This window comes from Elephas maximus, chromosome 18 (genome assembly GCF_024166365.1).
Source record: "Elephas maximus indicus isolate mEleMax1 chromosome 18, mEleMax1 primary haplotype, whole genome shotgun sequence".
Taxonomy (NCBI): Eukaryota; Metazoa; Chordata; class Mammalia; order Proboscidea; family Elephantidae; genus Elephas; species Elephas maximus.
In genome coordinates, this window is record NC_064836.1 from 15,014,144 (window position 1) to 15,037,852 (window position 23,709).

Consider the following 23,709-nt stretch of genomic DNA (forward strand, 5'->3'; position numbering starts at 1 on the left):
CTTAAAGGGCACTAGAGATTCTAAAATTTATGATTTCAAAACAATAAAATAAAACTTACAGTTCCACTCTACAGGTGAAATTGTTGAGGCTCAAAGACATGACATACCTGTTCAAGGCCACATAGCTAGGAAGTGGTGTGGAACTCAATTCTAGGGCTTCTGTTTCAAAAATTCAGTGCCCTAAACAACCCAAATGTCTACCACCTGATGAATAGATAAACAAAATGTGGAATACCCATACGATGGATTGCTATTCAGCCATAAAAATGGACGAAGTACTGATACGTGCTACAAACATGTAACACGGATAAACCTTGAAATCATTATGCTAAGTGAAAGAAGCTGGACACTAAAGGCCATATACTGTATATTCCGTATCTATGGAATGTCCAGAAAAGGCAAATCCATAGAGACAGGAAGTGGATTAGTGGTTGCCAAGGGATTGGCGGGAGGTGGGGGGACGGGGAGTGACTGCTTATGGGTATGAGGTTTCCTTTCGGGGTGATGGGGATGTCCTGGAACTGGACAGTGGTGAAGGTTGTACAACACTGTGGCTGTACTAAATGCCCCTAATGGTAAATTTTTATGTTATGTATATTTTACCTTTATTAAAAATAAATAAAGGTAAGATGAGAGGAAAAAATCAGTGTTCTTTCTTCCCCTGGCCCAGTTGCAGCCATAGCCCATAGTCTGGCACAGTGGGTGCCTTCCACATGATGGGCACTCAATAAATTGTTGATAGAATGACAGGGGCTGGCTGCTGTATAGAAGCTGCCAAACCAAAAAACCAAACCAGTAGCCATCAAGTTGATTCCAACTCATGGCGACCCCATGTATGCAGAGTGGAACTGTGCTCCACAGGGTTTTTGTGGTTGTTACCTTTTGAAAGCAGATCACCAAGCCTTTCTTCCAAGGCACTGCTGGGTGGGTTCAAACCACCAATCTTTCGGTTAGTATGGGCACTTAACCAATTGCACCATGCAGGGACTCCTAAGTCCCTGGACCTAGACAGAGAGCTGCCAGAGAGAGATGAGGAAACCCCCAGGGAAAGGGCGCTCTGGAGGTCACAGTAAGGGAGCTTGGGGAGGGCAATGAGCCTGGAGAGAAGGGGAGAAGGTGCCTTATCACACAAGAAAGCAGGGCAGGAAGGAGAGGAAGGAGGACTAGTGAGAGGGGGTAGGAGGGGTGGCCAGGGAGAAGGAGGGAGCATGGGGGCTCTGGGGCACCTGGAGGAAGGCCCTTGGCAAGCCCTCCCCCTTCCTCCCACCCGTTTAAGGCTCTCCCTCCTAGGATGACAGGCAGAGTTGGCCTGGGATCATCTGTCTTCATTACCCATGCCCACCAGCTCTGTCACTTCTTGCCAGGAAACTCATCGATATTCCCCTGTGGCTTGGCAGGCCCAGCCCCCCTTCCTCCCCTGCCCCCATCTTGGGCTCCTCCTCCTCCCTAGCTGTGTGCCCCGACCACCGGATGAGTCCCCCCCCGCCCCCCCACCATTTTCCACTCTCAGGCCCTTGATTATTTCAGGACATCCAGCCATGCCCTCCCTCCCTAGCTCACAGGCTGCAGGACACCTGCTAGGAAGAACATGGACTGGTTCCCTGGAGGTGCGGAGGGGAATTGCAGGAGCCAGCCAGGTAAAGAGGGGCCGTCTGGGTATTGCGAGCCACTGGGTGTGGCCCCTGGTAAGTCTGACCTTGTTTCCTACCACTCTCTGCCTGATTTATTCCACTGTAGCCGCCCTGGACTTCTCCAAGTTCCTCCCACAAGCCAAGGTTTGTTCCCCACTCCCGGCCTTAGCACTTGCTGTTCCCACAGCCCAGACTCCAGTACTGTCTCCAATCAGACATCCAAAGCCCTGCATCTTCTCAGATGTCTGCCCTGACCAAGTGAGTTAACACAGCACCCCACTTCTCCCTCTATCCCCTCACCATGCTCTATTTTCGTCATGGTGCCCCCTGACTGTATACTGTTATTTGTGCATCTCTCTCAAAAAAAAAAAAATTTTTTTTTTTTTTTTTCTCAGCAGAGTGTAAGCTCCTGAGGGGAGGAACCTCGGTTGGCCCAGTGTAGCCGGTGCTGCTGGGGCCTGCCATCTCCCCTGCCCTAACCACAGGCAGTGCAGCGCAGCGCGGGCTGACTCGTCTGCCAGCTTCTGCGTTTCTTTCTTGACGGCTCTCTCCTGCTCTGCCTGTGTTGCCTGCCCTAGCATCAGGCAATGGGAATTCACAGGAGATTAACACACACTCCCAGCAACCCTCAGCCAATGGCTGTTGGAAGTTGGTGTATACCTACCCCTGCTCCCTTGCCCTCAGGTGGGATAACTCTGATGAGCACATTTTCCACTGGCCCCCAGAGTTACTCAGTGGCCTTAAGCTTCAGTTACTCACAGTGGTAATTTGCTTGATGATACTTTATTGGCTGCCTTCCTGGTGTTTCAGTTCCCAAATAGAATCCTACAGACTACAGTTAGAACCTTATCTCAAATCGGAATGTTCATACGTCGCTAGTGGGAATTGTAAACTGGGTACAGCTGCTTTGGAACCGAGGTGTGGTGAGGGCAGCAAGGGTAACCAGCGCCCTGGGCGATCTCTAAATTGCACTGTCTCCCTTCCCCCCAGTTTCAAGATGAATAGATGTTGCTGGTGGTGATGCGTCAGCAGAAACACCTTCCCTCTCTTGTCTGGCTGCCTCATCAGGTGCCTTTCATATTTGTGGCGCCTCAGAATATTATTGCGCGCCTCGTCTGGCACCCCCTTGGACTTGCGCCTGCGGGCACGTGCCCCTGTCTGCCACACACTGCCCCCCCCCCCAGCCTCTACTTTGGAAAACAGTTTGGCAGTTGCTCAAAGTGTTACACACGGAGCAGCACCACACAACCCAGCAACTCCCGTCCAAGGACTATGCCCAAGGTAAACGGAAACACATCCGCGCAAAAAGTTGTACGTGAGTGTTCATAGCAGCCACGACACATGATAGCCCAAATGTGGAAACAACCCATCCACCGATGAGTGGATCACCAAAAGGGGTGGTATTCGTACAACAGAATACTACTGAACTATAAAAAGGAATGAAGCACTGATACATGCTACAACATGCGTGAACCTTGAAAAGGTTATGCTAGGTGAAGGCAGACACAGAAGGTCACATATCATATGATTCCATTTCTATAAAATGTCCAGAATAGGCAAATCCATGGAGACAGAAAGTTGACTAGTGGCTGCCATGGATTGGAGGGGGGAGAACAAGGAGTGCCTGCTAATGGGCGCAGGGTTCTTCATGGCTGATGAAAATGTTCTCAAAGTGATTGTGATGATGATCACACAACTCCACAAATTTACTTAGGAGCCCTGGTGTCACAGTGGTTAAGAGCGCAGGCTGCTAACCAAAAGGTTGGCAGTTTGAATCCACCAGTCTCCCTTTTGAAACCCTGTGGGGCAGTTCTACTCTGATGGCAATGAGTTTTGGTGAGTATACTAAAGCCATGGAATTTTACCCTTTAAATGGGTGATTTGCATGGTATGTGAATCATATCTTAATAAACTTTTTTTTTTCTAACCCTTCTCTGGGGGTGCATTTCTTGGGGAACCCAAAACTAAAATTCCCGGAACCTAGAACTGTGCCTGACACATCGCAGGTGTTCGAACAATATGCAAATGTCTGCTAAATGACTAAGTAAATAGAAAATACTGCAAACATGGGCGTCATGAGAGTCATACCAATGACTTCAAACAGACCTGCAACCACCAGTCCTGTGAGCTCGTCCCAGCCAGCCATCGCCTCATCATGCCCCACTGTGAGCAAATCCCACAGGCATGTCAGTGTGGAACTGTTTGTGAAGGGCACAGTGTGGGGTGTGTATGCGCGTCAATGAGATGGTGAGGGAGGGAAAAGGGGTGTGCGTGTGCGTGTGTGTGCGCGCGTGCGTGTGCCAGTGAGGAAGTGCTGGGCTGTCTCTCTGTTAGAATGTCTCAGTACACATGGGGTATGCAGTCTGTGTGTGTGTGTGCGTGCGCGCGCACAAGCCCATGAAATGCAGGGGTCATGGAGTAGGAGGCCTCAGGAATCTAACAGCAGGATTGTGGGTGGGGGGAGGGGAACTATCTGAGCAATGGAAGACCACCTCCTGATCTTAGAGCTCAGGAGAACCCTCCCAGCCCCCTTCATCTCTCCAGTGGACCCATGACGTCCCTCTCAGATGCTTGATTTCTGCCCACTGGGATTGCTGTCATTTCTGCAGGATGTCCCCAGCTGCTGGGGCTTGGCCAACATGCTCAGCCTGTTCATTGTTTGGCTGGTACCATCTAATGGGACCAAGGGCTGGGAGGAGAAAAAGGATCTTTGCCCCAACTCTGAGCAGGTGTTGAGGGCAGAGGGCCTGCCTCACCCTAACCTTGCTTTCTAGGACACCTTCTCCTTGTATAGCAACAAAGCCAATTCTAAATCCACTTACGATACAATCACTATTAGTGTGAGCTTCCTGTTATCTACAATAACTTCCGCGCAACTGAGTGTGACCCTCAGGGTCACCTACCCAGCACCACGCCACCCCAGGGCTCTGCTGAGCTGCAAGGACTAAGATTCCAACAGCTGCCTGTGTGTTTTGAGAGGTGGTGAGAGGGAGTGGGAAGCATAGGGGTGACCAGAGTGTGGCCCTGGCTCCGCAGGGACTCCAGTTTCCTCACAGGGTAGTGATGTCTGCTGTCATCATACCCCACCCCACATGGGACAGCCCTTCTCCCCCGTCCTGGTCCCAGGACCACCCCATCTCACTCGTACCCCGGGCAGCTCCAGGGGTGCCCTCGGTCCCTCCCTGGCCTGGCCGGCTGCCCCATCCACTCCGCAGGGCCATGTGGACGCTCCCTCTAGCTGTCCCCTGTCCAGGAGCTCAGCGGCGGAAGAGTAAATCCTCTGGGCTGGCTCCGGTCTCTACCTCCCTGGGCACCTGCCTTGGAGGACAAGCCTGCCCTTCCCGCCCCCAGCAGATGGCCACAGCACCAGTGGGAGCTGCGAACAGGAAAGGAAGGGGCATGGCACCCAGACCAGGCCTCCTGCAACCGGGCACCTTCCCTGGGATCCTCCCCAAGTACAGAGCCGCCCACCTCCAGGGCAGCACTACCTCTCAGCCTCAGCCATCCCAGTGCTTGTGCTGACCATTCTGTCGATGCATCACTCAACAAATACTTTTCACCTGCCTGCTCTGAGCCAGGCACTGTGCCAGGCCCTGGAGATACCAAGATGAATGAGGAAGTCAGGGGTCCCTCCCCTTCAAGGACCTTTTACTACAGTGTGGGAAAAGCAAGGATGTTGTTGTTGTCATTAGGTGCCGTAGAGTCAATTTTGACTCACAGTGATCCGTGTGGCGGAGTAGAACTGCCCCATGGGGTTTTCTAGGCTGTAATCTTTATGGAAGCAGATCACCAGGTTTTTCTTCCACAGAGCTGCTGGGTGTGTTCAAACCGCCAACATTTCAGTTAGCAGCTGAGCACTTAACCGTTGTGCCACCGGGGCTCCTAAAAGCAAGTATAGTATTAATAAAACAGAGAACTTACTCTGTATAAGCACTGTTTTAAGCACTATATATATTAAGTCATTTAATCCTCACAATAACCCCATAGCATGGATGTTATCATAGATATAGAAGCTAAGGCTCAGAGAGGTTAGGTAACTTGACCAAGGTCACCTAGCTGGTTAAGAGCAGCAGTGGGATTCAAACCTAGGCCTTCCTGCTCCAGAGTCAGAGCTTTTAAACACCTTGTTAGATTGTTTCTGCATGAATACAATGGAGAGAAGCAGGGGCCAGGGAGTCTCAGCAGCCTGAAGGGGTGGCGAGGGATCACAGTCCTCCTTCTCTTCCCAGAGACCTCACACAAGGAACTGACAGGGCCCTTGAAGCCTCACAATATTAAACTCTTAACGGCTCAAAGCCTTTTCACGTACTGTCTGCCCTGCACATGGGTGGGAATGGGGACAGGGAAGGAATAGGGTCAGGATGCCAGGAATCAGTGACCGTGAGAGAGCACAAGTCACCGTGTCCTCTTCTTCATCTTTAACACTTGGGAGCCCCAGCGGTGTAGTAGTTAAGATTTCGACTGCTAACCAAAAGGTCAGCAGTTCAAATCTACCAGCTGCTCCTTAGAAACCCTATAGGGCAGTTCTACCCTGTCCTACAGGGTCTCTATGAGTCGGACCAACTCGACAACAACAATACCACCATTGTGTGAAAGGAGCCTTGGTGGTACAGCGGTTAAGCACTTGGATGCTAACCGAATGGTCCGAGGTTTAAACCCACCAGTTGTCAAGGGAGAAAGATGTGGCAGTCTGCTTCCATTAAAATTATAGGCTAGGAAACCCTACAGGGCTGCTCTGCTTTGTCCTACAGTGTCGCTAGGAGTTGAAACAGAGTGGCTAGCATGCAGCAACAACACACCACCACCTCATGAGCAGAGGGCAGTGCTGAGGTCCCGAAGAGGTGTGCCCCTGCTGATTTTCTTCACCCCGTTACACTCTATACCTTCTTGACCGTAACTCTTCGTGTTTAAGCGCCATTGTTTCATTGCCTATCTGTCCACTAACTCTCCAAGTCTGAGGGAGCAGGGACTCTGTGTATCTTAATCACGATTGTGTCTCATGCACGTAACACCATGGCTGGCATGGAAGACACTCAATAATAGTTACTGAATTGATAGATGCATGAATTTGATTCTTAGAATCATCCTGGAAGGTCAAAACCAAAAACCAAACCCATTGCTGTCGAGTCAGTTCTGACTCATAGCAACCCTGCAGGACAGAGTAGAATTGTCCCTGTAGGGTTTCCAAGAAACAGCTGGTGGATTTGAACTGCTGACCTTTGGGTTAGCAGCCGACCTCTTAACCATTGCACCACCAGGGTTCCAGAGTCCTGGAAGGTAGGGCAGGTATTATTATTCCTATTTTACAGGGCTCAGGGTTGTGGCTTGGCAGTTATGGGACCAGATCCTAGCTGTTGGGCCACACCAGGGGCCAGACTCCAAGGCCACAGGAACTGCTGAAGGCCCAAGGAAAATTGAGAGACCACAGACTTCTCACCAGCCCAGGATCCACTTTCCTTCTTCTTTGCATCTTCCCTCTGCCTGGTCCCCAAGAGCAGCCATGGCGCTGGAGGCAGAGGCCATATACCCCAAAAGGCTCTCGTCCTACCCTGGCTTGGCCTTGGCTTAAGGCTCACTTTCCAGAACACCTGGTCCCAGTGATGTCCTCCTGACATCCTTCGCCCCAATGTGTTAATCCCACGGGCTCTAGAGTAGCCTCTGAGTTGAGACAAAACTCTCCGAAGCGTTGCTTTGGGGATGATTTTGCGCGTTGGGTGGCTCAGCCCTTGCCCCATCCTATTGGTATTTTCCAGCCCAGTTTCTTAGCCTGTGTTGGGTCACAGACTTCTTTGAAACCAGATGCCGTCAAGTCAATTCTGACTCATGGAGATCCCATGTGTGTCAGAGTGGAACTGTGGTCCACAGAGTTTTCAGTGGCTGATTTTTTGGAAGTAGATCGCCAGTCCTTTCTTCCCAGGAGTCTTTGGGTGGACTCCAACCTCTAGTCTTTCAGTTAGCAGCTAAGCGTGTTAATCGCTCGGGCTACTCAGGGCCTCTGGACCTCTTCAAGCATCTGTCAAATACTATGAAACTTTTTTCCCAGCAAATAAATATCTTAAACCATATACACAGTTTGCATATAATTTCAGGGTTTCTAAGAACCCTAGAAGACCATTCCAAGAGCTTCTGCTGGGGTCACTGCCCTCCTTGTACTATGAGAAAAGCAGGAAATTTGGAGTTGGGAGAGTGACTGGGTTCAAGCCTGAGTCTGGCCACTTATCATCTCGGTGAGAATGAAGCTTCTTGGCCTTTCTGGCTTTGAGTGTTCTACCCAGGTTACCTCTCAAGGTGACCCTGAAGATCAAAGACAACAGGCAGGGGCTTTGTATCGCCAGCCTCCCTGGCTGACCATCGTCCCACACCACCACCCCCCCAGCCTTTTCCTGCCACTGCTATCCCCAGCAGCCACAACCTTAGAAAACAGGCCTAAGAGTCAGGAACAGGGGAGAAAGACAGGGTGACCTTGGGAGGGCCACCACTGCAGAGGAACGCCCAGTGCATGGAAGCAGATGGGAGATCTGGACTTAGGGAAAGGCAATGTGGGTGTGGGTGTGGGGGTGGACCATTGCTCTTTTTTATTCATTTTATTTTTGTTGTTGTTGAGAATGTACACAGCAGAACGTACATCAGCTCAACACTTTTTACATGCCCAGTTCGGTAGTGACATTGATTACATTCTTCAAGATGTGCAACCAATCTCATATTCCAAATTTTTCCTCCCCCGTTAACATAAACTCACTGCCCCCTAAGCTTCCTATCTAATCTTTTGAGTTGCAGTTATCAATTGATCCCATAGAGATAGTACTTAAAAGAGCACAATGCTCAAGGCAGGCATTCTTTATGAATTAAGCTAAACTATTGTTTGGTTTAAAGAAGGATTCAGGGAATATTTCTGGGTATGGTTTAAGGTTTAAAGATTATCCCAGGGTAATAGTTTCAGGGTTTCATCCAGCCTCAATGGCTCCCGAAAGTCTGGATTCCATGAGAATTTGAAATTCTGTTCTGCATTTCCTCCCTTTTGACCAGGGTTCTTTTATAGAATCTTGATCAAAACATTCAGTAGGGCCATTGTTCCTGATGCCCCTAGTAGTAGAGGAGACAGGTGGCCCAGGAGAGGGACCGGTATGTCAAGGTGACACAGGCAGAGTCCTCCTGCAATGCTCCACCGTGCCAAAGACCCAACCCCAGAGCTCTCCAGGGTTAGCATTTCATTTATTCATCCTACTCCCTCTATATTTTATTACTCCCATTTATTGAGGGCCTGCAGCTCACCTTCGGAGTTCCAGCTCCAGGGTCCCAGCCTGCCCCAGTGAGCTGTCAGCCTAGCAGAGGAGACAGACAAGAAAGCAGGCCATCAGAAGCCAGTGAGACAAGACTAGGATCAGGGGTCCCAGGGCGCCATGCACTCTCAGGAGGGCAAAAGGGGGGTTCTTTCTTTGAAAGGATGTGGAGGTGGGATTCCAGGCCCTGATCAGTGACAAATAGCATAATTTATAGTGAAGGGATTATTATTATGAGAAAAACCAAGCTGCTGAACAAACTTGTGAGACAGGGAGCGGTAGGGGAGAAAGCTGGAGGAAGCGCCTTGTTCAGTGGGGGCAGGAAGGGACAGAGTGGGCCTTCGATTCATGGTGACTCCGTGTACAATGGAGTGAAATGCTGACCGATCCTGCGCCCTCCCCAAGATCAGATGTGGATTCTCACTCTGACCCCATGAGTGTCAGAGTAGAACTGCCGTCCATAGGGTTTTCATTGGCCAACTTTTGGAAGTAAATTGCCAGGCCTTTCTCCCTAACCTGTCTTAGTCTAGAAGCCCTGCTTGAAAACTGTTCAGCATCATAGCAACATGCAAGCCTCCGGTGACAGACAGGTGGTAGCTGCGCATGAAACACGTTGGCCAGGAATTGAACCGGGGTCTCCCACTTGGAAGGAGAGAATTCTACCACTGAACCACCATTGCTCCTTGCTTTACACAGTGAACCTCACTTAACCCTCACAACAAGTCGATGAGGCAGGTACTCTTAAAATCCTGATTTCACAGGTAAGGAAACTGTGGCACAGAAAGGTTAAGTAACTTGCTCTCAGTCACACAGCTAGAAAGTAGCTGTCAGGATTTGAACCTGTTACCCCAGCATCGATGCTTCCACCCACCACACTGATGTGCCCTGGCAAGCAGGAGTCAAGTCACAGATGTCTTTTTGGTCATGCTAAGGAGCCCACCAGGATCCTACAGATGATGGGAGACCTTGCAGATTTAAACGGGAGAGAGAACTGGTCAGGCTGGCTCTCTGTGGGGGTGATCCTGGAAGCCACGTGGAGGAGGAGTTTTAGGGGCAAAGAGAGCAGTGAAGAGACTGTTGCTGTAACACAGGCAGGAAGAGGGCAAGGAGGCTGGTTGGAGAGGGGGAGGCGGATTCAAGAAAAACTGAGAAGGTGAACTTGGCAAACTGGGTGACTGGCAGGAAGTGAAGAGCTGGGAGGAGGGAAGTTGGAAGAGCTGGGAGGAGGGAAGTTGGAAGAGTTGGGAAGGGGGGACATTGTAATTTCTGGCTGGGTGTCTAGGGGAGGGTAGCACCACCAGCCAGAAAACAGAACCGCTCATTGGTCCGGAGTGATGCTGCATTCATGTTGGGACACGTTGCCTTTGGGGGCCGTGGGACACCCAGGTGGAGATTCGCAGCAGCTACATAGCAATCCCGCTTCCTCTCACCCACCCTGCCCTCCCTCCAGCCTACCACCACCAAGCCCTGTCTTCCACAGCCCCCCATGTCTCCATTGCAGAGCCACCAGCTTCTCGGAAAGCCCCAGAGCTTACTCTGGATTCCCAAAGCCCCACAGTTCCCAGCTCCTCACCCTCCTGCCCAGCCAGGGTCCCTGCCTGCAGTAGCTGTTGTTTTCTGGGGGTGAGGGCACACAGGCCCTCCCCCATTCCTGCCTTCCCTAAGGGCCTCAGAGGGTGGGATGGGACTTTCCTACCCTGGTTTCCCCCAGTCGATGCTATCTTCCTCCATGTGACCTGGCCTTGGCCTGTGACTCTACCCCATAAGTGAGCCAGCGCCAGAAGAATGAAGACCCTGTGCCATCCGCACTTGGGAGTTGCCAGCTCAGCCATCAGGGCTTCCAGGGTGTGTGTTAGAGGGGTGGGAGGTGGGGGAGACTGGAAGCGGGAGGGTGCACAGTGCCAGCAGTACTTGGGGTGGGAGGGAATAGGACCCAAGGTGCTCGGGAGAAAGCTCTCACAGGGAGTCAGAAGACTAGGACCTTTCCACCCCTCCCCTCTGTCTTCCTCCACCTCAGTTTCACCATAAATCTGGCTCCCCTGTAGTCTCAGATAAGATCACCTGCTCTTAGCCCAGCTACCGACCTCCCAGTGACCTTGGGAAGCCTATCGGCTTGCTCAGGCCTCTTCTGTAGGACCTGGGCTTGCGGCTGTACTCTCTGATTCTCAATCTCCCCTCCTAGAGTACAGGCCCGGAGGGGGAGGAGGTCCTTGGCAGAAAGCTCGGCAAGGTGTTTCAGCAACAGGCAGGACAATAGGAGGCTTAGTGCTGGGAGCTTATTCTGCTTATTTCCCCGTGTGTGTCGGGACATGCCAGGGTGTCTACATTTCACTAAGCCTCCTGCTACAGTAGCCTCGGCAGCTTCAGTCACTTAGACCACAGCGGTAATCTGCTCAGAAGAGCCTGGCCTGGCCGCCGCCGCAGCCCTGGGGGCTGTGTTTGGGGCAGGGCACCCACCTGCCTGGGCAGCCACGCCTACCCATGTGCCTGCCACTGTTGCCCCCGTCCCCACATTGTGTCCCTTCAGATGCCCAACAGGCCCACCAGCAAGCGGGGGTCAGCTGGTGGGTCACTCTCAACTGGGGGCAACCGTGCTGGACACAGAAAGAGCTGTGTCAGTGTCGGGGTACCTGAGTGGAGAAATGTGGTCTCCCTTTGCCTGAAGAGTTTAAAAACAGGAGATATTTTCTTGTCTGAGGCACAAGTTAGGCCAGTGGAGGTGAGGGCAGGGGGGTGGTTAGTTAAGGCTCCAGGGCGTTCTAGAGGGGGGCTGAGTGGGGGCTGGGGAGACTAACCAAAGACATGGACAAGGAAGACCCCCAGGAATAGCTCCCCTTCCTCCTGAGGCTGTGATCTCGACTGTGAGTCCTGAGTCCTGGGTGTGGGGGCTGTTTGACTGCAGACTCTGCTCTGGCCGGTTGCCTCTCCTATCACAACTCCTGGACTGTAAACATCTCTGAGCTGACTCAGCATTTGATTCTATGCACCTCTCTTTACATTTTGAGATCTTCTTCTCTCTTAATCTCTGAAAAGTGACAGTGTTCAGGTTCTCCCCCTTTTTTGCTATGAGTTAGGTATCTCCTCTCGTAGGAAACAGAAAACTCTACCTAATGGCTTAAACAAGAACATTCATTGTTCAGGCAAGGCCTGGTGGAGCAACTCAGGGATGTCACCAAGGGCCAGGTTTCTTTCCACCCCACCCCTTTGTCTTCCTCAGCCTTGCTTCACCCTTGTGGTCCCAGGTGGGATGAACTGCTCTTGGAGCTACCAGCCTCTTTATTCATGGACTACTGGGAAGAGCTTCTCTGTTCCAGAATTTCCATCAAAGGTCCTGTAATTCTCTGATTGGCCTGACTTGGGAGACATGTCCCCACAGAACAAATCACAGTTGCCAGAGGGGTGCCATGTGCTCCACTCAGGAGCCATAGGTGACTTCATTCCCTGGAGTTGCCTGGGTCCCCCACTGGAAATAGGTCTTGTTGGAATGGGGGAAGGGATTGGCTACTGGGAAGGCACCAGTACATATACTCTTCCACTGGGACCTCCCACCGCTGTGTCTCTTCCATGCTGGCCTCGGTAGTGTAGACTGGTTCACCCGGTGGTAGAACTCCCTCTCAGGCCTCAGAGATCACTTCTGTGTGGCTGATCCCATTCTCTACATCTGGGGCCCTGATTCTCTCCTAACACCTCACCCTGCATCTTCATCTATTCACAAAGCATTTCTACTTGATACCTTCAAATTCACCCTAATATAAAGAGAACTCTCAAGCTGTTCCCATCTTGGGCCAGTCCTTCTTCACCTCCCACATCACGTCAGCTCCACACCTGGCAGTCCTTCCTGTGTCCTGCCCTTTCTGCTGCATCTACTGTCACCTCAAGCCTGAGCCACAGAGACATCCTTCTCTGCTCCCTTCCCAGACAAGCTCCGTCTCCTCAACACTTACCAACGGCCTTTCTGAAATGCTGTTGCTTCCTGTCACCACCTCCTCAAAAGCCACCAATGTCCCTCCATTGCCTACAGAATCTAATCCACCTCCCTTAGATTGGCATTTGAGGCTCTTTGAGAACCAGGCTCCTTGAACTCTCTCTTGGTTATCTGGAGCCCTGGTGGCTCAGTGGTTAAGCATCCAGCTGGTAACTAAAAAGTTGGCAGTTTGAATCTACCAGCCGCTCCTTGGACACCCTATAGGACAGTTCTCTTTTGTCCTGTAGAGTCACTATGAATCGACTCAATGGCAACGGGTTTGGTTTTTGGTTTTCTTGGCTGTCTGGCCCCCACATGTCTGTCAGTTTGTCGTACTGTGGGGGCTTGGGTGTTGCTATGATGCTGAAAGCTATGCCACCGATATTCAGATACCAGCAGGGTCACCCATGGAGGACAGGTTTCAGCTGAGCTTCCAGACTAAGAGAGACTAGGAAGAAGGACCTGGCAGTCTACTGAAAAGCATTAGCCAGTGAAAACCTTATGAATAACAGTGGAACATTGTCTGACATAGTGCTGGAAGATGAGCCCCCCAGGTTGGAAGGCACTCAAAGGATGACCGGGGATGAGCTGCCTCCTCAAAGTAGAGTCGACCTTAATGACGTGGATGGAGTAAAGCTTTCGGGACCTTCATTTGCTGATGTGGCATGACTCAAAATGAGAAGAAACAGCTGCAAATATCCATTAAGAATCAGAACCTGGAATGTACGAAGTATGAATCTAGGAAAATTGGAAATCGTCAAAAATGAAATGGAATGCATAAACATCAACATCCTAGACATTAGTGAGCTGAAATGGACTGGCATTGGCCACTTTGAATCGGACAATCATATAGTCTACTATGCTGGGAATGACAACTCGAAGAGGAATGGTGTTGCATTCATCGTCAAAAAGAACGTTTCAAGATCTATCCTGAAGTACAACACTGTCAGTGATAGGATAATATCCATATGCCTACAAGGAAGACCAGTTAATATGGCTATTATTCAAATTTACGTGCGAACCACTAGGGCCAAAGGTGAAGAAAAAGGAGATTTTTATCAGCTGCTGCAGTCTGAAATTGATCGAACATACAATCAAGATGCATTGATAATTACTGGCAATTGGAATGCGAAAGTTGGAAACAAACAAGAAGGATCAGTAGTTGGAAAATATGGGCTTGGTGATAGAAACAATGCTAGAGATCGAATGATAGAATTTGCAAGACCAATGACTTCATTGCAAATACCTTCTTTCACCAACACAAATGGTGACTATACACATGGACCTCGCCAGAAGGAACACACAGAAGTCAAATTGACTACATCTGTGGAAAGAGACGATGGAAAAGCTCAATATCATCAGTCAGAACAAGGCCAGGGGCCGACTGGAACAGACCATCAATTGCTCATATGCAAGTTCAAGCTGAAACTGAAGAAAATCAGAGCAAGTCCACGAGAGCCAAAATATGACCTTGAGTATACACCACCCGAATTTAGAGACCATCTCAAGAATAGATATGACCCATTGAACACTAGTGACCGAAGACCAGACGAGTTGTGGAATGACATCAAGGACATCTTCCATGAAGAAAGCAAGAGGTCATTGGAAAGACAGAAAAGAAAGAAAAGACCAAGACGGATGTCAGAGGAGACCCTGAAGCTTGCTCTTGAGCGTCGAGCACCTAAAGCAAAAGGAAGAATTGATGAAGTAAAAGAACTGAACAGAAGATTTCAAAGGGCGTCTCGAGAAGACAAAATAAAGTATTATAATGACATGTGCAAAGAGCTGGAGATGGAAAACCAAAAGGGAAGAACACTCTCGGCATTTCTCAAGCTGAAAGAACTGAAGAAAAAATTCAAGCCTCGAGTTGCAATAGTGAAGGATTCCATGGGGAAAATATTAAACGATGCAGGAAGCATCAAAGGAAGATGGAAGGAATACACAGAGTCATTATACCAAAAAGAATTAGTTGATATTCAACCATTTCAAGAGGTGGCATATGATCAGGAACCGATGGTACTGAAGGAAGAAGTCCAAGCTGCTCTGAAGGCACTGGCAAAAAACAAGGCTCCGGGAATTGATGGAATATCAATTGAGATGTTTCAACAAACAGATGCAGTGCTGGAGGTGCTCACTCATCTATGCCAGGAAATATGGAAGACAGCTTCCTGGCCAATTGACTGGAAGAGATCCATATTTATGGCTATTCCCAAAAAAGGTGATCCAACCGAATGTGGAAATTATAGAACAATATCATTAATGTCACATGCAAGCAAAATTTTACTGAAGATCACTCAAAAACGGCTGTAGCAGTGTTGACAGGGAACTGCCAGAAATTCAGGTCAGTTTCAGAAGAGGACGTGGAACCAGGGATATCATTGCTGATGTTAGATGGATCCTGGCTGAAAGTAGAGAATACCAGAAGGATGTTTACCTGTGTTTTATTGACTACGCAAAGGCATTCGTCTGTGTGGATCATAATAAAATATGGATAACATTGCAAAGAATGGGAATTCCAGAACACTTAATTGTGCTCATGAGAAACCTTTACATAAATCAAGAGGCAGTCGTTCGGACAGTACAAGGGATACTGATTGGTTTAAAGTCAAGAAAGGTGTGCATCAGGGTTGTATTCTTTCACCATACCTATTTAATCTGTATGCTGAGCAAATAGTCCAAGAAGCTGAACTATATGAAGAAGAACGGGGCATCAGGATTGGAGGAAGACTCATTAGCAACCTGCGTTATGCAGATGACACAACCTTGCTTGCTGAAAGTGAAGAGGACTTGAAGCACTTACTAATGAAGATCAACGACCACAGCCTTCAGTATGGACTGCACCTCAACATAAAGAAAACAAAAATCCTCACAACTGGACCAGTGAGCAATATCATGATAAACGGAGAAAAGGCTGAAGTTGTCAAGGATTTCATTTTACTTGGATCCACAATCAACAACCATGGAAGCAGCAGTCAAGAAATCAAAAGACGCATTGCATTGGGCAAATCCGCTGCAAAGGACCTCTTCAAAGTGTTGAAGAGCAAAGATGTCACCCTGAAGACTAAGGTGCGCCTGACCCAAGCCATGGTATTTTCAATCACATCATACGTGTGTGAAAGCTGGACAGTGAATAAGGAAGACAGAAGAAGAATTGACTCCTTTGAATTGTGGCGTTGACGAAGAATATTGAATATACTATGGACTGCCAAAAGAACGAACAAATCTGTCTTGGAAGAAGTGCAGCCAGAATGCTCCTTAGAGGCAAGGATGGCGAGACTGCGTCTTACATACTTTGGATGTGTTGTCAGGAGGGATTAGTCCCTGGAGAAGGTCATCATGCTTGGCAGAGTACAGGGTCAGCGGAAAAGAGGAAGACCCTCAACGAGGTGGATTGACACAGTGGCTGCAACAATGAGCTCAAGCATAACAATGATTGTAAGGATGGCGCAGGACTGGGCAGTGTTTCGTTCTGTTGTGCATGGGGTCGCTATGAATCGGAACTGACTCGACAGCACCTAACAACAACAACAACGGCTGTCTGGTTCACCACATCCGCTGAGAGACAGTGAGCATCTCTGCCTCTTCACTCTCTTGCAGCAACCCCAAGGTCCCCACCTTCCCTGACCACTTCAGCCCAGCAACTTCTTGTCATTGTCTGTGTGAGTCACCTGGTCCCTCTCGTTTACTGCCTGACCTAAAGACACACACCAGAGCTTGTGTGTGTGTGTGTGTGTGTGTGTGTGTGTGTGTGTGTGTGTGTGTTCACAGGCACTGGGCCTGCCTAAAGAAACACATCAGTGTGTCTGTGACTGGGTGCACAGGCACTGGGCCTGCCTAAAGACACACATAAGTGTGTGTGTGTGTGTCTGTGCACACAGGCACTGGGCCTGCCTAAAGGCACATATCACTGTGTGTGTGTGTGTGTGTGTGTGTGTGTGTGTGCGCACAGGCACTGGGCCTCCCTGCCATTGCATTTTCAACTGCATCAAAAGCCCTGTAAGAAAACAATCTGTCCTCAAACCCCCAGGGAGCCTGTTCTCTGCAGAAATGAGCTCATGTGTGTGGAAGCACCTTGACACGCTCTGAGTTCTGCGAGGGTAGGGGGGGTGCTTGGTGTTTGACCAGCGAGGAGGGCAGGAGCAGGAACGAGCTACAATCCGGCCACCCTGCTGACCAGCTGTGGCACGTGGGCAGGTCACTTAACCTTGCTGAGCTTTGGTTCCCTCACCTGGTGAGGGGTGTTACTCCACCCGCCTCCCAGGGCTGCTGGAAGATCACATGGGCTGATATGTAAGAGGTGGCTTTGGAAAGCTGTGCAAATAGACTGGACAAGGACTGTTACCCAGTGATCTGGGTAAATTCAGCCTGGCCTGCCCTGGGGGACAAAGAAAAGGCAAGAAGGAGGGCTGGCCCACCCCGGTTGGGAAGCTCTGCACCAGTCTGGCCCTCAGCAGGTTGCAGGGAGAGCAGAGCTGATCCAAGGCCAGAGCTGTAAACTGCAGGAGGGGTACCTCTCCCCAGGTAGGGAAGCCTGCAGACTAGCTCCATCTGACGCCCTCTCAGCCGCCAGCAGGGCCTTCCTGCCCCCTAGTGGACACTGTTAGGAGGTGCACCCACTTGCAGAGCTGAGTCGGTTGCTCTACGTGGTCTATACGCCACTGTGCACCAAGAACTGTGGGAGAATCCACTCAGCGACCGTTCAAGGTCTGCATTCTTATCTCCATCTTACAGGTGGAGGCCCTGAGACTCCAGGTTATGGAATTGCTCCAGGCCCCAAAAAACCAAAAAACAAACCAATTGCTGTGGAATTGATTCTGACTCACGGTGACCCCATTTACGTTAGAGTATCAGAAGTAGATTGCCAGACCTTTCTTCCGAGGCACTCAAACCACCAACTTTTTGGTTAGTAGCCAAGTGCTTAACCATTCGCATCTCACAGGGACTCCTGCTCAAGGCCACACAGTTCATGACAATGGAGCTAGGATCCCGCTCCAGGTCAGAGGGTGGGTGGAAGGGTCTGGATCTGTTCAGGATCCCCACTGGGGAGGCAGGCCAGGTTCTGTGAAGCTAGGGGCTGGGAGGGTGTAGGATCATTGTTGTGGGAACATAGGAGCAGTTCCTTCTGGCAAGTCCTCCCCCTTCCCACCACCAGAGCCTGTCCCCTCCTTCTATTCCTTTCTCACCCCTTTGCCTGCAGCCTGACCTTCCCCTAGGCAGCTTCACTCCCAACATGGACGACGGAGCCTGTGGTTCATGTTTCTTTTCCTCTAAGATACCACTTGCTACCAAGTCAGTTTCTGCTCATGGCAGTCCAATGTGTGTCAGCGTAAAACTGCTTCGTGGGGTTTTCAGTGGCTGGTTTTTCGGAAGCAGATCACCAGACCTTTCTCCTGAGGCACTACTGGGTGGATTCGAACCTCCAACGTTCTGGTTAGCAGCCAAGTGCACTAACCTTTTGCACCACCCAGGGACTCCTAACTTCTTCTGTAAAGGACCAGATAGTGAATATAATAGTCTTCGCGGGCCATACAGCTTCTGTAGCAACTGCTCAACTCTGCCGTTGTATCGAGAAGCAGTCATAAATGAACACATAAATGAATGAGCATGGCTGTGTTCCAATAAAACTTCATTTATGGGCATTGAAGTTTCAATTTTATATGATTTTCATGTGTCATAAAATATTATTGTTTTGATTTTTTCAACCATTTGAAAATGTAAAAACCATTGTTCGCTCCTGAGCCATACAAAATTAGGCAGTGGGTCAGATTTGGCCCTTCAGCCATAACTTCCCTGGCCCTGCTCTAAGATGTAGGTGACTGTTTCTAAGGTATTCATGCTTCCATCTCCTCTCATCTGACTGCCCCTCCTTCACCCCCTTCCTTTGTTCCATTTCTTCCTCCATTCCCCTCAGTGATGCAAGAACCAAGGTCCCACTCTCTGCCTTGGGTTCTTCTCTGCCACCTTCTCTCCCCAGAGGCACACATTCATTTGTGGCTTTCTTAGCCTGGTTTGGGCAGCCCCAGCACACACCCCCTCCCAGACTCCTCAGCCACAAAGCCTTTGTCCGGCCACCTGGACTGCTCACCATCCCTTCAGCTTGCCTTACAGCTCCATGTCTGTGTTCCAGAGCCATTCACTCCCCTTCCCCAAACCTCCAGGAGTGCCATGGCATGACGGAGAAAGCCGACTGGTTTTGCCACCACATTGATAGGTCTGAATTCTGGCTCGGCCACTAGCTGGCATGTGATCTTCCTCCTTTCCTTCTCTGGACACTAGTTTTGTCCACATTTATTCTGCACTGTTGGAGAAGCAGCGTGGTGCTGTGACGTGGGCGCTGAGCTAGGAGCCAGGAGCCCTGGGGTCTAGTGCCGGCCCCACGCTTAGCCCTGGGACTTGAGGGGAGTGGCAGGGAGTTCGAGTGTCACAGCCGTTCACATCAGGACGTACAGACCTGAAACTCAGGAAAGAGAAAGATTTGAGAGTCAACAGCTTATGATGGTCACACAGCCATGAAGTGGATGACATTGCTGAGAGACAGAATGTAGAGTAGGGAGAGGAAAGAATCCTGAAAACCAGTCTTAACCCTCTGTGGCCAGGAGGTGGCAGCATAGGCCACTGAGGGGTGGTGTCTCCGGGTGTAAACAAGAGCTGGAGAGAGAGAAGCAGGTTCCGCCTAAACTTTAGGTTTACCTCCTGGCCGAGCAGCAGAGACTAGCACTCAGGTGTGGAAGGTAACGAAGAGCCCGAAGAGTAGCACTTATCTGGGGAGGGTTACAGGAGCACAGGTTATCCGCTCCCAGGCTGCTGCGTATTAGCTGTGTGACCTCGGACAAGTTACTTAGGCTGTCTGTGTTTCAGTTTCTTCAGCCAGAAAGTAGGGACAGTTACAGCGCCTGTCTCTACAGGGTTGTGTATTAGATGAGCTAGCGCACAGAAAGCTTTAGAACAAAACATAGACGGTGGTTAATAAATATTAGCAATTATTATTATCTTTAGGATTCCACTCTGAATGGGAAACCCTCCAGGCCCCTCCTTCTCATGAAGAAACCCCCAAAGTCTAAGCCTGAGACTCAGAAAGGTAGCAGCCATGTCAGGTCAGCCTTCAGGAAAGGGGTCTGGAAGAAGTGTTCCCCATCATGCCACCCCAAGAGCCTGATTTCAGAGGCCAGGCCAGCGTTGAGGTCAGAGGGCACATTCCCCCTGCCCTGCTGCTCTTTCCTGGCCAAGGCTCCTCCACTTCACCTGTCTCCAGGAGGGCTAGAATAGGCCCAGGGTTGTGTGCGTGTGCGTATATGTGCACGCGCGTGTGTTTGTGCATGCGTGTGCATGTGGGTGCGTGTATGCATGCATGCGTGCGTGTGCGCGTGTGCGTGTGTATGCGTGTGTGTGCACGCGCGTGTGTGCGCGAGCGCGTGTGTGTGCGCGCGCACGCAGGAGTACGGGGCGGGCGGGGGATGGGGCAGGAGGGAGCAAAAGACAGCCTCTCCTTCTCTGCTACCCCAGTCTGTCTCTGATCCTGAAGTCAAGCAGTGACGTGGAAAGGCCCTGGGCTGGGCATTAGGTGACCCAGGTTCCAGCCCTGGCTCTGTGACTTTGAGTGAATTACCTTTCCTTTCTGACCTTGGTTTCTCAAAGGTCCCTTCTAGGTCTGATATTTCCTGATCTGTGAGTCAGCTTATGAATCTTCTACCCCAATCCTGGCAGCTCTCCTCCAGGGTCCTCTTCCACTGCCTTCTCTCTCATCCTTCCCATCGTCCCCCACCTCTATCCCAGTGCCCCTATAAGTGGCTAGATCCTAGAAACGGGTTAAGTCATCGGGGTGTGGGTGTGTGTGTGTGAGAGAAAGAGAGAGAGAGACAGTGCTCAGCTCATCAGTTTCCACTTTCACCTGCAGGCTACAGCAATGCTTGGAATGGGTCAGGAGGTGGGCCCAGACTGACAGTTTAGCAAACAGCTGGGCCCCTGGGAGTGGGAGGCTAAAAACAGCTAAGAGGCAGACACTGTGGAGGTCAGATGCGTCAGAGCATCTGAGCCGAAGGGAGGGTGGGGGTTTGCACTCTGGCTTCTCCTGCAGTTCCAGTCCTGGGCCAGACAGAGTCCTTCTGGAGCACCTGCCCTGGCCATTGATTCCTGGCCTTGCTGCCCAGAGCTCTGGCTCTGCTTTGGCCTGCAGCCCTCACCCCTGCGGGTGGGGAGGGAGCCACGCAACACTACTGGCCCTAGGTGGAGGAGGTGGATTTGGAGTAACTGGGGGATGCTAACCTTGGAGCCCGGATGCAGCATTCAGCTGCTAACCAAAAGGCTGGCAGTTTAAATCCACCAGCCACTCTTGGAAACCCCATGGGGCAGTTCTACTCTGTCCTGTAGGGCCACCATTAGTTGGGATGACTCAAAGACAATGGGTTTTGTATTGTTTTAGCCTTGCAGGGAGCCCGTTGGCACAGTAGTTAAGAGCTCAGCTGTTAGCCAAAAGTTCGGCAGTTCAAATCCACCCACGGCTCGTTGGAAACCCTATGGAGCAGTTCTACTCTGTCCTGTCCTATAAGGTCACTATGAGTCAGAATTGACTCGAAGGAAACAGTTTGGGTTTTTTTTTTGTTGTTGTTTTTTTACCTTGCAGAGAGGAGCCCTGCTAGTGCAGCGGTTAAGCGCTAGACTGCTAACCGGAAGGTTGGCGGTTCAAATCCACCAGCTGCTCTGAGGTAGTAAGACGTAGAAGTCTGTTTCCATAAAGATTACAGCCTTGGAAACCCTATGGGGCAGTTCTACTCTGTGCTCAGGGTCGCTATGAGTTGGAATCGACTTCACGGCAGACAACAACATTGCACGGCATTTGACACCTAACGAGGCCGGTGGTGTCAGAGAGACCACCCCTGGAGTGCCGGGAGCCAGGGCTCAAGGTCTGCAAAAGTCCCTTTCCTCACAACGAGCAGAAATACGGTCTGCTCCCGCCACCCTGGAGCTGCTGGAAGCCAGAGGAGAGACGGGTTCTGGCTCTGACTGATTCCTTGTAAGTGGCAGCAAGCTGGGTGGAGGGCGAGCAGGGGATGGTAAACCACTCGATGGTAAGCTGGTGCCTGTCCCAGAGTGTGGGCAGTTAACCCTTTCTGGGTTCAGGGGACTGAGCCCAAGCCCATAATGAGGGCCCATGCAAAATAAAAATGAGAGGCTCTTTGTCCAGAAATTATTAAGAATTTCAAGAAAGCAAAAATAGAATATTAAACCAAAGCTTGAGGTCCTTATGAGAGGAGGGAGCTTGGGGTCCTTCTGAAAGTGGGGGCCTTCACAGGTGGCACACCCATGAAGCCAGCCCTGCCAATAGCTATCATTTAAGCACCCACTACCTGCTAGACACTTTACGTGCGTTACCTCACCTAATTCTCAAACAACCCTACAAAGCGGGCATTATTAAGGTCTCTTTATGGATAAAGGCAACATTCCCCTGCTATTCATAAGGTTTTCACTGGCCAGTTTTTTCAGAAGCAGATCACCAGGCCTTTCTTCCTAGTCTTAGTCTGGAAGCTCTGCTGAAACCTGTCCATGGGTGACCTTGCTGGCATTTGAACTACCTGTGGCATATCTTCCAGCATCACAGCGACACCTAGTGGTGATGAAGAATCTTGAATATGCCATGGACTGCCAGAAGAACACACAAATCTGTCTTGGAAGATGTTCAGCCAAAATGCTCCTTAGACGCGAGGATGGCAGGAATTCGTCTCACATGCTCTTGAGATGTTATCAGGAGGGACCAGTCTCTGGAGAAGGACATCATGTTTGGTAAACCAGAGGGTCAGCAAAAAAGAGGAAGACCGTCAATGAGATGCATTGACTTAGTGGCTGCAACAATGGGCTCAAACGTAGCAAAGATTGTGAGGATGGCACAGGACCAGGTGGCGTTTTGTTCTGTTGTACGTACGGTCGCTGTGAATCGGGGCCAACTCAATGGCACGTAACAAGAACATACATAAGGAAACTTAGAGAAGTTAAACCACTTGCCCAAGGTCACACAGCTAGTGAGTGGCATCTGTGTTCCTCCAACGTGTGCTGCGACCCACGAAGTTCAGGGGGGAGCTGCCAGGAAGCATGGGCCTCTGAACAGTGAGCATGCTGAGGTGGTAGCAGAGACCCCCTCTCCTACTTTGACCTGTCTTGTGCTGGGCTGTTGGGGTGGGGGGGCTGCAGCCTGGCTTGAGCAGAGAGGCATTGAAGGGAACATGTGCGTTTTGGAGTCAGACAAGCCTGGGTTTGTATTCAGCTCCATGCTCTGCCTCTCACTAAGTGACTAGGAAAGTCATTTAACCTCTTTGAGCCCCAGTTTTCTCATCTGTAAAATGGGATAATAGTATCTACCTCATGTTATCATTAACCGAGCTGGTAAATAAAGTGCCTGGCACATAATAGGCATCCAGTAAGATCAGTTCTGGTCAGGCAAACCCATGGGCTGGCCCCTACTCTCACTTTTTTCTCTCTCTTCAGCAGGCCTGGCTCTCCAGCTGTTCCCTGCTCCTCTTTGAAGCAGCTCAAATTCATTCTAGCCCTAGGGCTTCCCCTCTAGGCCAAAGAAGGGGGTTGGTTGGTTGGAGATCTTCTCAGCTGCCACCTCCTTAAACACTGGCAGGGTCCATCGGGTTTCAGGGTTTATTGCTAATCATGCCAGGAAGAATTAAAATGCAAAACGTGGCAAAATTACCAAGTTTCTGGGTTTTTACAGAGTCCCCATGGCAGCAGATACCAACCCCGGTACTTGGGTACCAACCACTTTCACATCGAGGCCCCCTTCTTTCCTCTTTCCCATCCCCTTTCAGGGGAAAGCAGCCTGGCCCCTTCCTACAGG